Raw genomic sequence first — 13,660 nt, forward strand, 5'->3', positions numbered from 1 at the left:
GAGGAACAGGTAGAGATGATCTGATCTGGGTGGTCATGGAAGCTTCTGAAATCACACTATGAGTACTTGCCCTGATACATGAGGGTAAGACTTATAAATAAATGCTTGAAGATGCCAGAGGTATCTTCCCTGTCAGAGTGAAACTTGCCTGTGGCTCTTTCTCATTACAAGTCTAAGCATATCTGAGACAAATAGAAATCTCCTTTTTATAAAGAAGAAATTATTTTCGTAAATGTATGGTTGTAATTTTCCCAAACTTTTTCATTTTCTGGAAGGAAAATGTGCCTTCCCCCAGGAAGTCCCCAGCAGTGTACTCCAGCAGTGCACAGCTGTTGAGTGTGAGTAAGACTAAACAGGTGTGAACCATCTGAGCTTTAGCATGTGTGCTAATTAGCATGTCAGATTATAGAGCACAAAGATTAGACATCCAGGAGTTCAAATGCTAATTCTATAACCTACCTGTTACGTCTTCATCTTAGTCCATTTGGTGTTGCTATTGAAGGATACTTGAGGTTGGGTAATTTATAAAGAAAAGAGGTTTATTTAGCTTATGGTTCTGCAGGCTGGGTATCATGGTGTGGGCATCTGCTCAGCCCTGGGCCTCATGCTGCATCCACTAATGGTGGAAAGTGAAAAGGGAGTGGACATGTGCAGAGATCATATGGCAAGGGAGGAAGCAAAAGACAAAAACTGAGAAAGCCAGACTCTTTTTAACAACCTGCTCTCATTCACCCCTACAGGAAGGTATTAATCTGTTCTTAAGGGATCTGCACCCATGACTTAAACACCTCCCACTAGGCCCTACCTCCTAACACCAAAATACGGGGGATCGAATTTCACCATGAGTTTTGGAGGGCACAAACCATATTCAAACAATAGCGGTCTCTAAATCTTGGCTTCTTCACTGGTATATGGAGATAAAATATCTCAGAATTGCCCTGAGAATTGACACATGTAAAACAGTTCTGTCTTCCTAAATTAATGGTAGCTACTATCATTATGACTATCAATATCAACTGAACTCAGACATCTACAAGACCCTAGAAATTGCTTCTATAAATTTCTGGCCTCAGAAAATGTGTTCCACTAGTCTGTAGGTTATACTATGATGCCAGAAGGTTAGCATGGAGATGATACTAGTAAATAATTAGTATTTTTTTGAGCTCTTACTATGTACCAAGTACTGTGCTAAACATTACACATAAAATATCTTATTTAAGCCTCACAATGACTCCATGTGTGCTAGTGTTACCATAGTTTACAGGTGAATAAACCGAAGTATAAGATGTCAAGTAAATGGTCCAAGATTACACAACTAGAAAGAGGTGGAATTAGGATTTGAACAAAGGTCTGACTTGATAGCTGCCTTCTTCACAAACGAGTTATAAGAACAAATATTTGTAAAGTGCTTGCTAGAGGTAATCTCTTCTTTATTAATTCCAGGGAGATTATTATTCTTGCTTTTCATTTTAAGGTAGTTTTATAAAATAAACAGTGAGTATTAGCTTGCATTGCTAAGATACTCTCTTGTAAGTGAAAAAATTATTACCTGGGCACTCAGAATAAAGTATGGCCTCATTTTCATTAGTTACATTAGATTGTTGAAAGCTGTTATTATGAAACTGTTCCCATGCCATTAAAATAGGACAGACTATAAATTGGAATAGTCTTATTTCATTAATTTAGTTGGGGGAGGAGGCAAGAGGGAAGAAGAGGGCCAGAGTCTAACAGATAAATCTATCCCTTACTTTAGCATACATTGGAAGCTTAAAATGCTCCAAGAAAGCCATTTTACCATACAAATAGGGAAGATGTGGACAGAGAGCTTTTTACAAATATGATTATTTACCTAAGAGAGGCATCCTGTGGGATATCCCAAAGGAATTTGCTTTCCTGCTTGGTTCACCATGGAAGGGAAAGAAGGCCTAACAAACAGCCCTTCAGTTTGCTCAGCTGTGAGATATCCGTTAACCAAGCAGAAGTTCGCCTGCACACACTGTGTTTGCACAGCTTGCAGTGCCATCTCTTCAAGACCCACCATTGTCTGGAAAGCCCTCAAAAGTCCTAAGTCTATAATAAAGCAAAGAGTTTGCACAGTCATTACCGTCAGGCTCAGTTTTTATGGTGCAGCCTATGAATGTCATCAGTTAAATTAAATCTCAACAAGACCAAACACAGTGCACGAAGGTTAAATGTGCTCTCGTGTTTGTCGGCACATTAGCCACTTTCTTCCAGACACTTTCTCTCCACCAGACTATTGGAATATTGATTATAAAGTGCAGATAGAGAAAAATTCACTTCTCTCAGATTTATTGAGGAACTTTTCCTTAACTAGTAACCATAAAGCATTTCCCCTTGAGTTCAAATTGAGTACGTAGTACGATGATATTTGTGGCTAGCAATTATTTATATGGCCTGGCTTTTGAAAACTACTTGCCTGTGTGTTTTCTCATTTGCTTGGAACAGGTATCATTATTATTATTTCACTTTACTTATGAGAATACTAATGTTTAAAGTGGTTCAATGATTTTCCTAAGATCATTGATCTAGAGAGTGGTAGGAACAAGGTTTAGATGCCTGTAGTTCTGCCTCCAGGGTCTATAATCTTTCTACTACTCATCTTTGTGTACAAATCTACTAGATCCTGCTACTTAGAGTGTGGTCCAAGCAGCAGCAGCAACAGCATCACCTGGACACTTGTTACAAAGGCAGCATTTCAGATCCCACCCTAGATCTACTGAGTCTGAGCCTACGTTTTTAACAAGATTCCAGTTGACTTTCAGCTTTGAGAAGGGCTCTAACAGTGACTTACAAGTATAGTGTCTCCTTTCTCCAACTTGATAATGTATCAATACATGTTGGCATTTGAAATCTTGAGTGTTAAATACCAACAGGGCAGCTGAGATCATGCCATTTCTTCAGACATTCTGTGAATTTGAAGATCTGTAAGTTCATCTTCATTTCTTGAAAATCTCATTTTTGGTATGAATACAACTGTATTCACAATTGCACCCACACCTGGGCAAGGAAATGATGCTGTGTACCTCTACCTGTTTCAGTAACAATGTTCCTTTTCATTGGCATAGTGAATTGAGGTGGGGGTGGTAAGCCATCTGGAGCTTGAGCCAGATACTCCATTAGGGGCTTTCTAGTTGATGCAAACTTTTAAATTAAATGTTCAATGCCAAATAAATGCTTGTGAAATTGCAATCCTCCTGCCATATGGTGTGCTGCCTACAATGGATTATATTTGCTGTTCCTAAAATAAATTATCTATTGGAAATCAATGCTATGTCCAATAGCCTTGCTGATGACCAGTTAAATGAGCTCAGATAAGTCATTTAAATGCCTTGATTCTTATTTTTCTTGCTTGCAACATTAGATCAGGTAATCTCTATGCATCTCATCCAAGTTTCAGCACAGAATTGAAATTTTAAAATTTACTGAAGATTTGAAGAGTCTGGAAGGACAAAGTGAATTCACAGGCAAATAATGTTCTTCCCCCCTGCATTCTTTTGTGAATGGAATCCTCTCGGCCCTTCATTCATTGTACTTAAGGTAACTGTTTCCTTTATTTTACCTAGCATGAAAGAGCTTTAAAATCTCAGCAATGTAGTCCAGCTCAGCTCCAAATGAAGTATGCAAGATTGAATGTCAAGGAGTTGCTGAAGCACTCCAAGGAACTCACTGTATAATCATAGGACCAGATGCTGGTAAGTTAGGGTAAGTGGCCTAGAGGAGGAGCTTATTGATGAAAAATTAGACAATTTTTCATCAAAATTAGAAACCTGGTTCCTAAGAAATAGATAAATTGTCAATCATCTTTTTGCATTAGGAATATTCTTCTTTTAAAATAAGCTCCAGGAGAATGGCTTACTCTCAATTTTTAGGATGATGTAGGCCCTTTTATTCTTAAGCAGGTCAGACACTTCTGTCTCAGTTTCTTGCCCAAACACGGCCAGTCTGTGAACAGACATTTTAGAAAAGACACAGACTCCTGAGGTCAGTGGGTTCCACCCAGCTGGTGCTATGTCTTTCAGGGGGGAAAAGCATTCTAACCTCAGATACCTGTCAGCTGGGATTATAATAAAAGGGAAGTAAAGTGTGTATGTGTGTGTGTGTGTGTGTGTGTGTGTGTGTGTTTGTGTAGTAGGGATAGAGTTTTAGAAAGAAAGAGAAAATTGATCCTAGAAGCCCAGGCAACACTGGATTGGATAAAGTCCAATAATCCTTAGCACAAGACCTAAACAATTTCAAATGCCCTGTTTCTAAGTTGAAAAGTGTATGTAATTTTACTTCAGTGGATTCTGATCCTCCACTCATGTTGGTGAGCAGGGCAGGCATGGGTGTGTGTAAATAAGAGCAAGCACGGGAAGAGAGCAGGGAGCCAGGGCCAGCACAGCAGCTCCCAGGAGAAATGGTAGGCAGGGTCCAGGGCAATGGCCTCTCCACCAGTCCTCAAGCCTTCCTGGGCCCTCCATTTGTCAGATTTGGGGAGCACAGGGATTTCCTACTGAAAGCCCTTTCAGTGAATGAAGAGCCCCTAGGACTAAAGGACTGCGCAGACATTTGCCCAGGTTAATTTTCTTGGAATTAACAAAAAGCCCAGAAGTCTCATGATTTCACACGAATCCTAAGTGTCAGCCACCAGCTCTTGTTCCCTTTTCTTTTTCTCCAGACTTACAATAAGAAAAGGCACTTTATATTAGATATCAGTACACACATACATGCATTTATATAAAACTGAAACAAAAGGTTCATAAGATAATATCTTTATATAAAACTGAAACAAAGGTTTATAAGATAATATCTTTATTATATGTGATGTACTCTGATATGTTTTCTTTAACAGATTAGACTATTTTGTTATAAAGAAAACAGAAGCGAACCCGTAGTTACCTCTCTATTTGGAATAAAGGGGGCATCTTCTCACGGGTGTGGCCAGCTTGTCCATTAAGCAGTTGTTTCTCAGCAACACAGACTCATTCTCTGGAGCCCTCTGAGAGCTCTGCTGCTGGGCGTGCTGGAACCGCTGAGGGGTCAGTGAACGACTCAGGTCAGAAATGCTGCCACTGTGCTGGCCCCATCAGAAAGATGCTGTAGAGAAACCCCTGTTTCCCTTGTCCCCATCAAAGACCAGCCGGAAAAACAGAAACCAGACTGGTAATTTTAACAGAGAATTTACTATAAGGACTTGGTAAAATATGTAATAGAGGATTAACAAGCCATAAAAGGATCCTGGAGGTAGCAAAGATATAGTAACTGTCAGCTGATATAGTATCAAAATATAATAACTGTCTTCCTAAGTATAGGAAGCAGCTACCACCTGTGGGGGGATAAAGAAAAAAATTGATTTATTAAAACTTTGGGGCTGGCAAAGCTGGAACTCAGGCCTCTGAAGAGGGAGCACTGCCAGCCAGGACTAATGCCTTAGGTGCTTAGAAGAGGAACCCTGCAGAATTAAAACACAGATCTCCAAGGTGGCAGAACCAGCCAGCTGGTACTGATATCTCTGGTAGGTATCAGGGGTTGGGGAGTTGCCCTGCATGGCTGGTTCTGAGAGGAAAAGAAAATGAAGCTGTAACAAACTGCTACTAACATAAACTGTCACTGACAGTGTGGATCACTGCCCAGGTGACACTGAGAGGACAGGAAGAAAACACTTCCTCCCTCCTCCAACCTCACAGTCTGTCTCTAAACTCCCTATCGTCAGAGACTAACAAGGAATCAGCTGGCAAAGCAGAAACGTGGTGTTCCAGCCCAGCATCACAAAGAGCTAGGAAAGGAGTGTATAACGCTGAGAGATGATAGCTCAATTAGCCGGCACACCCATTCCTCAGTTCCCCACACCACCACCGCACAGGTTGTGTAAGAGAGCTCAGAGATTGGGGTAAATAATAAGAATTTAAATACACAGAAAAGTTGCTACTTACATTGAATTTTATATAATAGTTCCTAGAATCCAAGGAGAAATAATTCAGCAACAACTAAAGTTAAATTATTCACTGGGGCCCCAGTTCCTACTTGGTCCTTGAATGAGGCCCAACCTTCAACTTTGTCCTCATAGAATATCTCCTTTTAAGAATTTCTATAATGTGACTCTCAGTCCTTACTTTAGAGAAAACCATTCCCTGCTGTCAGAAGTACTCTGGCCCTGAGATATATCTCGTCCTCTCCCCCAATCCCAACAGTTGATAGATCACAATGGGTCCCCCAATGCAGTGGGGTTCTGAATGGCTGCGTTAAGTTTTGAGTAACAGGTAGGGGAGGGAAACGTGAGGCAAAGGAGGGTGCCACAGAGGACAAAGCAAAGTGATCTTGGACATTTCATCCCAACAACTGGCTTCCTTTGAGGTCTCTCAACCTTGTGAGATGAAGGCACATTTGTCCCTTTTCCTGGCCAATAAGCAGGTAGCCGTCATATCAACCACACACACACACACACACACACACACACACACACACACACATGCACACAATAATTTTCAGAGGCAATAGAGTCTAGATCAATGTTTCAGCTATGGTTTGGATATTTGTTTCCCCAAATTTTATATTGAAATTTTATTTCAACGTTCGAGGTGGGGCCTAATGGGAGGTGTTTGGGTCATGGAGGCAGAATCTTTATGAATAGATTAATGCCCTCCCTGGGGGGTGGCAAGTGAGTTCCTGCTCTATTAGTTCCCATGAGAGCTGGTTGTCAAAAACAGCCTGGCACCTCCCCTCACTATCTTGCTTCCTCCATGGCCATGTGATCTCTGTACACTTTGACTCCCCTTTGACTTCTGCAATGAGTAGAAGTCTGAGGCCCTCTCCAGAAGCAGATGCTGAAGCCATGCTTCTTGTAGAGCCTGCCGAGCTGTCAGACAAACAAATCCCTTTTCTTTAAAAATTACCCAGCCTTGGGTATTCCTTTATAGCAACACAAATGGACTAAGGCAGCTTCTCTACCAGGGGTGATTTTGTTTATCAGGAAACATTGACAATGTCCAGAGACATTTTTGGTTGTCACAACTGAGGACGGGGCGGGGTGGGGGGTGCTGTTGGCATCCAGTGAATAGAGGCCAGGGGTGCTGCTAAACATTCTACAATGCACAATAGGCTGCCACAACAAAAAGTTATTCCAAGCCCAAATGTCATTAGTACTAAAGGTCAGAAACCCTGCTCTAGATACATAATATAATTTACCCTGCAAAAAGTCCCTACACACAATGACACTACTATTTTATACTATTTTATAGAGGGGCACTCTATAAAATAGAGGTGGGACTCGCAGCATATCCACATCAATCCTCTCGAAAGAAATGCTCTCTACCATTCCAACCTCATTCTTGGCCTCTCTGACTCCATTTTTATGGTGAGATGGATGTTCTGCTAACAGTTTCATAGGTGCTTCCCAGGTAACTTCTCTGCAGCCCTGCTTTGGCAATCTAACACCAGTCTAACACCACACCTAAGAATGTGGGAGTATCTGACACGTTCACACTCTGATGCCTCACACTTTCCATGTGGCCACAAAGAAATACATGGCCCATCTCTGGAAGTGTTCAAGAGATCTCAATAGCATCCATCAGAGAAGAAAGTGAGAGTAATTCTTCATGGCCAATAGAATTTCTTGCAAACACCAGGAGCATCTCATTGCATTCACAATAAGTCTTTGAAACAAAATATGCATGAGCCAATGTATTGGAAAACCACTGGTAATGGGCACTGGGTTTTTACTGGGACTGTAGTGTTGGTTGACTCTGGAGAAATAAAGGCTCTGTCTTCCTCAGCCCTGCTCCTGCAGTGTAGGATGCTCCCACAGTGTGAGAAGAATTCCAGGCTCTTGGGTCTGACATGACAGCACTGTGCACCAGTGAGCATGGTCAAGGCCGGGCAGGACTCAAAGAAGGGTTTTCTCCTAACCTTGCCTGCCTGACTGAGCAACATCTCATGGGTATTAAATCATGAACACTTTCAGAAATAACTTTGAAACCAGACTCATAGAAATCCGAAGTAAAGTTGGTGTTCTTCTGAGCGTGGTATTCACATGAAGAAACACTGTCCCAAAGGTGTCCACACTCCTCCAGAGCAGGGGCCAGTAGAATGAGAGATTTCTGGTAATTAGAAATAAGAGGATCCTGTGGTTTAATATTAGCCCTACGCTACTTTCCTCTATTTCTCTGGAAAACAGTTGAGGTTGGGGTGCGTTTTGCATAGTTAGTGTGTAACTCAACAAAGAAATAAAAAAGCAGCACTTTAATGGATTCCTTACATGGAGGAATAAATTATACTTTCTCTGTTTAGGGGGTGGGCAACCTGTTAACATGCTGCTGGCTGAATTACCTTTGACTTAAAACATCTGGAGGCAATAAATTCAAGTTTCATCAGGTGACTCATAGGAAAGGCACTTTTCCCTTCTCTACAATTCCATTGGTTCTTGAGTGTGCATCATAATCACCTGCAAGGTTTATTAAAAAAACAGATTGCTGTGATTCTGATTTAGTAGATCTAGATTGTGGCCTGAGAATTTGCATTTCGGACAAGTTCACAGGTAATGCCTTTGCTGCTGGTCTGAGATCACTCTTTGAACCATTATCCTAAACAGTATGATCAGACTAATTTTAAACTAAAAATTATTCATGTGAGTTCTCTTTAGGAACCTCAGTTACCCACCGGATAAATTTCATAATCCTAGCCCAACTTTCAAAACCCTTCAAAATCTAACCCACTTTCCACCACTCCTTCCTAAACTCAATTCATACTCACTTACAACGCCACTCTCTGTTGGTTACAAGGCTGTGACCTTTTGGTGTTGTGACTCTTCTCATGCTGTGTCTTCTTCTGCCACCCTTGCTTGAGCTGAGTCCTGTGAACGCTCTGAGAAACAGATTGAGCATCACCTCTTTTTTCCCTGCCAAGCAGAAACCCTCATTTTGTCATACCCCTTCCTCTACCTTTGTAGCAGTTTGCTCGTACCAATAGCAAAGCTCTTCTCATTTCCTTTCAAAAAAATTGACAACATGCAATGGCACCTACTTCGTGAAGGACAACATGTCAGGCTGTGTGAAGTCTCCAAAGAAGTGTAGGGGAAAGAAAAAAACATGCTCTGCAGTTGGCATGGTTCTTAGTTAAATTATTCAGGTATGCAAGAAATATCACATTTCTGTATTTTTATAATTTTTAAAAATTAACTTAATTCTACCATCAAGCCTTTACAGAAATGGCTTGGTAGGAAATTTAAGGGCATTTTACATCCCTCTCCTCCTCTTAGACTCACACCAGAATCCAGAAGGTTTATGTGGTGGCTGGAAAACAGAGGAAGGATCTCTAATAGCCAGATCTCAAATACACTGACATCCTCATCATCCAAGCCCACGGTGGTGGATCTCTGATTCCATGACAGATCTGAAGTGTAGGAATCACTATTGAAGCTGGAAACATCATGGCCAGAGTCTTGGTCCTGCCTCCTCGAGGTCTGACTGCCTCTTTGTATAATAGACACACTGTGGTTCATGGGTCACTATTGCTTTTGCAGACCCTAAACCGTCTTCTCTTAAAACACTTTCAGAAGTACAGACAGAAAGAGCCTCAATCTACAAGATCTGCTTTCTTGTGTGTTTATTTTATTGTTTGCTTTATTCTCCGCAGACTCTCACCAAGCAATGACAATGATAGCCATCAGCCACTCCAGACTTACCTTCTAAGAGATTTGCAACCTGAGTAGGGAGACTTTTTCCTGAGCAGGGCTCTCATTGGCTGACTTGGGTCACGTGTCAACCTCTGAACCAATCATTGTGATCAAAGTGATTCGTAACTCTGATTGGCCAGGCCTGGTTGACATGCTTTGTCCTGGAGCCAGAGCTGGGGCAGCCCCACATAAGCTGCATAGTGGACAATGGAGAAAGTGTCGTTCTCTAAAAGGAAGAGATGGATGCGTTATCAGGAGAAAGAGAGCTAGACTCTCTTTATACATGTCCACGACAGTGTGCAGAAACTCAAAGACTGATCAACTTAGAAAGTCTTGGCAAGCAAAATGATCATAGAATAAAACCAGCCTCCTCTTGGCACAGTGGATAAAAACAAAGCACAGAGAGCTTAAGAAAATAGCCCTTTACACAGAAAGTTAGGAGAAGAATGGTCCCACCTTTGTTTTTTGTTTTTGTTTGTTTTTTTTTTTCTTTCTATGCTCCCTAAATACTCTAGGGCCTCCATTATTAGGGATCTGCCTGAGCCTATCTTGCTGAGACAAAATCCAAAATTCAGAACAAGTTTATTTTACCTCTCTGCAATACTGCTGGGTTCATTAGAATAGATAGAAACATGATAAAGTTTATTATCATTTTGGGTAATATTTCCATATACATGCTTGGATATGCTCCTTCTCCAAAAAAGGTAGCAGCTAAAAATAATGAATACAATGGTGGGTATTTCAGATGCTATTGGCGGAAGATGCTACTTGAAAGCAGAAGGTGCATTCAATCAATACTAGACACTGATCATCCATTTCTCCTCTGCACAGCATCTACTCTAGTCAAGAACGATGTTGGCATTTTGAATAGGAGGAGGTAATGTAGAAAAACATTCATGAAGCATTATCATGTAAATAAAGTAGTTTATAAAACAATACATATTATAGTATGATCTTATTTATGCCAATAAATATGAGTACAAACACAGGAAAAAAGGTGTTTAGAAACCTATGAAAATGTTAATAGCATTTACATTTGAGTGTTCAGATTATGGCTGACTTTTTTCTTTATGCTTTTTTTTAAAGGAAATTTTATAATAAGCATGCATTGCTAGTAAAATGTATGCATGTATTTCCTCAATTTTAAGACACCATTGATTATAAGAGTAGAAATAACCGCTTCTCAGTTTAAAAAAATCACTATTTTTTATTACCGTTTTAAAAATTTCAACCAAATGTCTGACTTATTCTTGGAGGGAAATAATAAAAACATAGGCATTTTTTTCAATCAAAGGAAGAAGTAATAATATGAGATCATACTCTGGTTACAAGTTAATGATCATATTCTACACAATGTGGATGTGTCAACATTTTAAAGTGTCCACATTAAAATGGACATCTGCCATTAAAAATAAACACAAATTGCTTGCCAAAGTTGTAAATCCACAGACATTGAAATAAATAACCAAAAATGAGTATGTTTTAAACACTGAAGTCTCTTGACAATGTTCATAGACCAACCTAAATGCCAAGTACCAATAATGCAGAAAAAAATGACATCATCAACTAATTTCTACTTCACTTCTTCATAATGTGGCTGTCTGGTGTTGCACATGGGTACTATGGAGACTAATGACAAATTACATTTAGCAGCCAAGATCATCAACAAAGAATCTAAACATTAACATTAATCTGTTTAAAAATAGTGTTTTATGTACAGACACCCCAAATTTTTAATCTGATGGGTGGGTGCCATGGTTTGGTTCTCAGAAGCAGACATGAGACGTAACATCTGGTCAGTTCAGGGAACAGTAGCAGGTAAATGATAAAGTGAGAGAGGAAAGGAAAAGTAGTTGAGGCATCAATCACATGGGCAACTGGAGATTCATTTCATGGAGAAACTTTTGGGGAGTGGAGGAAAACACATACCTTGAAATTATCCTATCCAAGGAGTGAGAGAGCTGGGGTATTCGTACATATACTTCAGAGTTATTGGTTGAGCACTGCTCCTGAGGATTGTTAATTACCTGGATTTCTGGCCTGATATTCGTGCTTTTAGACAGAGAAATCTGTGATTCTGAGAAAATAAGCCCTGATGTACAGAGGGGCAGACTCTCGTTGATGAACATCAGCATGAACACACTGTCAAGTCCAAGGCATATGGCTGGGGCACTGACAAAGTCTGCTACAATGGTCCATAGAATCAGCCCATTCACCTTCACACAATATAGCCAATCTCCTTCTCACTCTTTATAAACATTTCTTCATTTCTTATAGCTAATGCTGTATTTCTGTTTTCCATCTCCTTAATCCAAGTGGTCACATCATTAGCCATTTTCTGTGTTACAGTTATTATCATTAGTTGCCTGGTAGCCACTTCTGACAATAATGATTCAAAATCTCCTTGCAGCAAGTCCAGACATGTTTGGATTGTACATTCTGTCTTGTTATTTTCAAAATGAGTTTCGTCATCATTAATTTCTGGTTGTTCTATGGAAATTTCACTGTTGAAAATTTATTCACATAATAACTTTTCTCTGAAACTGCCACTTTGAGATGAGCATGAAAACCTATATTATTAGGCATCTGGGACCTGATTGACCTTGCAGTCTAAGTGGTCCTATATTTTCATCAAACTACAATATTTGAGTGCATGTGTGCAGATGTCACGGCCGTATAAGACTCATCCAAACTGAAGATCCAGCAGTTGACAAGACTGGGCTTAACAATCCTCTAAAACAAGAAGCAACTACTTTCCCAGGACAGAGAAAAACAACCTGGCTCTGTTACAAAGCTCATTGGGCATTTCAGGCAGAGAGGAGAAAAGCAAACTTATTTTTCCTTTTGAAAAAATGTTATTTGAGTCATCACCACCACCTTTCAGCCACCCCAGACCCAGATTCCCTTAACCGTCAAAATTGTTCTCTATTACTACATGTACACACTCGTCTGGATTTCAGAAATGCTAAAATTTGGAGAATTGTGCTTACAAGAATAAAGGGTGGGGGTGGAGGGAACCTCCGCAGAGAGATAAAGGATTTGTTTTAACAGTGTACAACAAAAGTTTCTTGGTAGATTATTGTCTTCATCTGAGAAAATGCTTTGAAAAGCCTGAGAGAAATGGGAGACTCTGTGCTGGTGTAGGTGTGACCACAGTGGTGGAATGGGGATGGAGTCACTCCGTGTAACAGTAGATGAAATTTGAATCCCTGGACAATGCAGAAGGGAAGGAGCATGGAGCAAGGCTGAGAGGAGCAGGAGAGGAGTCAAACAGATGAACAGGGGGAGGACTGCATGTGGCCAGTAAAATTCCACTGAGGAAGGGTGATGCCTACCTGTTCCTTGAGAAGTTGTTTATGTTGCTGAAAAGCGAATCCTACTTGTGTTCTAAACCGTGCTCTCGTTTCTCAGTTAAGGAAAATACATTATTCTAATAAATAGTTTGACGTGAATTATTTTTCTTTTTGAGATGAAAAGAAATGAACTGAGATTCAAGTAAAGATGGATGTGGAGAGGAACAGAGACCTGGTTCAGGGACCTGAGGGGCTGTGGTGGCCCTGAGAATAAAAACTCCGCCCTAGGAATTCACAGCAGTGATGCAGTGAGGACTCTACATGCACAGCTGGGGGACTGGAAGGGGTCTGAGCCAGCTGTACCTATGTAGGAACCTTTAATTAACCTCTGATTAAAATTGGGCATGTATGCATGTATGCGTGTATGCTGCTTCCCAGTTATCTTACAATATTGTGGAAAAATTTATTTTTTCTCGAAGAAACTTCTGACAAAAACACATCCTGTTTACTTACGGCGTTAAAAAATAAATACACATTTATATACTCCTATACAGTAAGGGTTACATTTTCATCACTTTTCTTGAATCGCGTTGCATCTACCTTCGGCTTTTATTATTTGATATGACGCAAACCCATTGTCAATCAATAGCACTGAGGAAGTGCTGGATGAGAGGAAGAAGACAGGAGATGGCAAGTG

The sequence above is a fragment of the Propithecus coquereli genome, unplaced genomic scaffold, assembly GCF_000956105.1.
Source record: "Propithecus coquereli isolate 6110/MARCELLA unplaced genomic scaffold, Pcoq_1.0 Scaffold214, whole genome shotgun sequence".
NCBI lineage: Eukaryota > Metazoa > Chordata > Mammalia > Primates > Indriidae > Propithecus > Propithecus coquereli.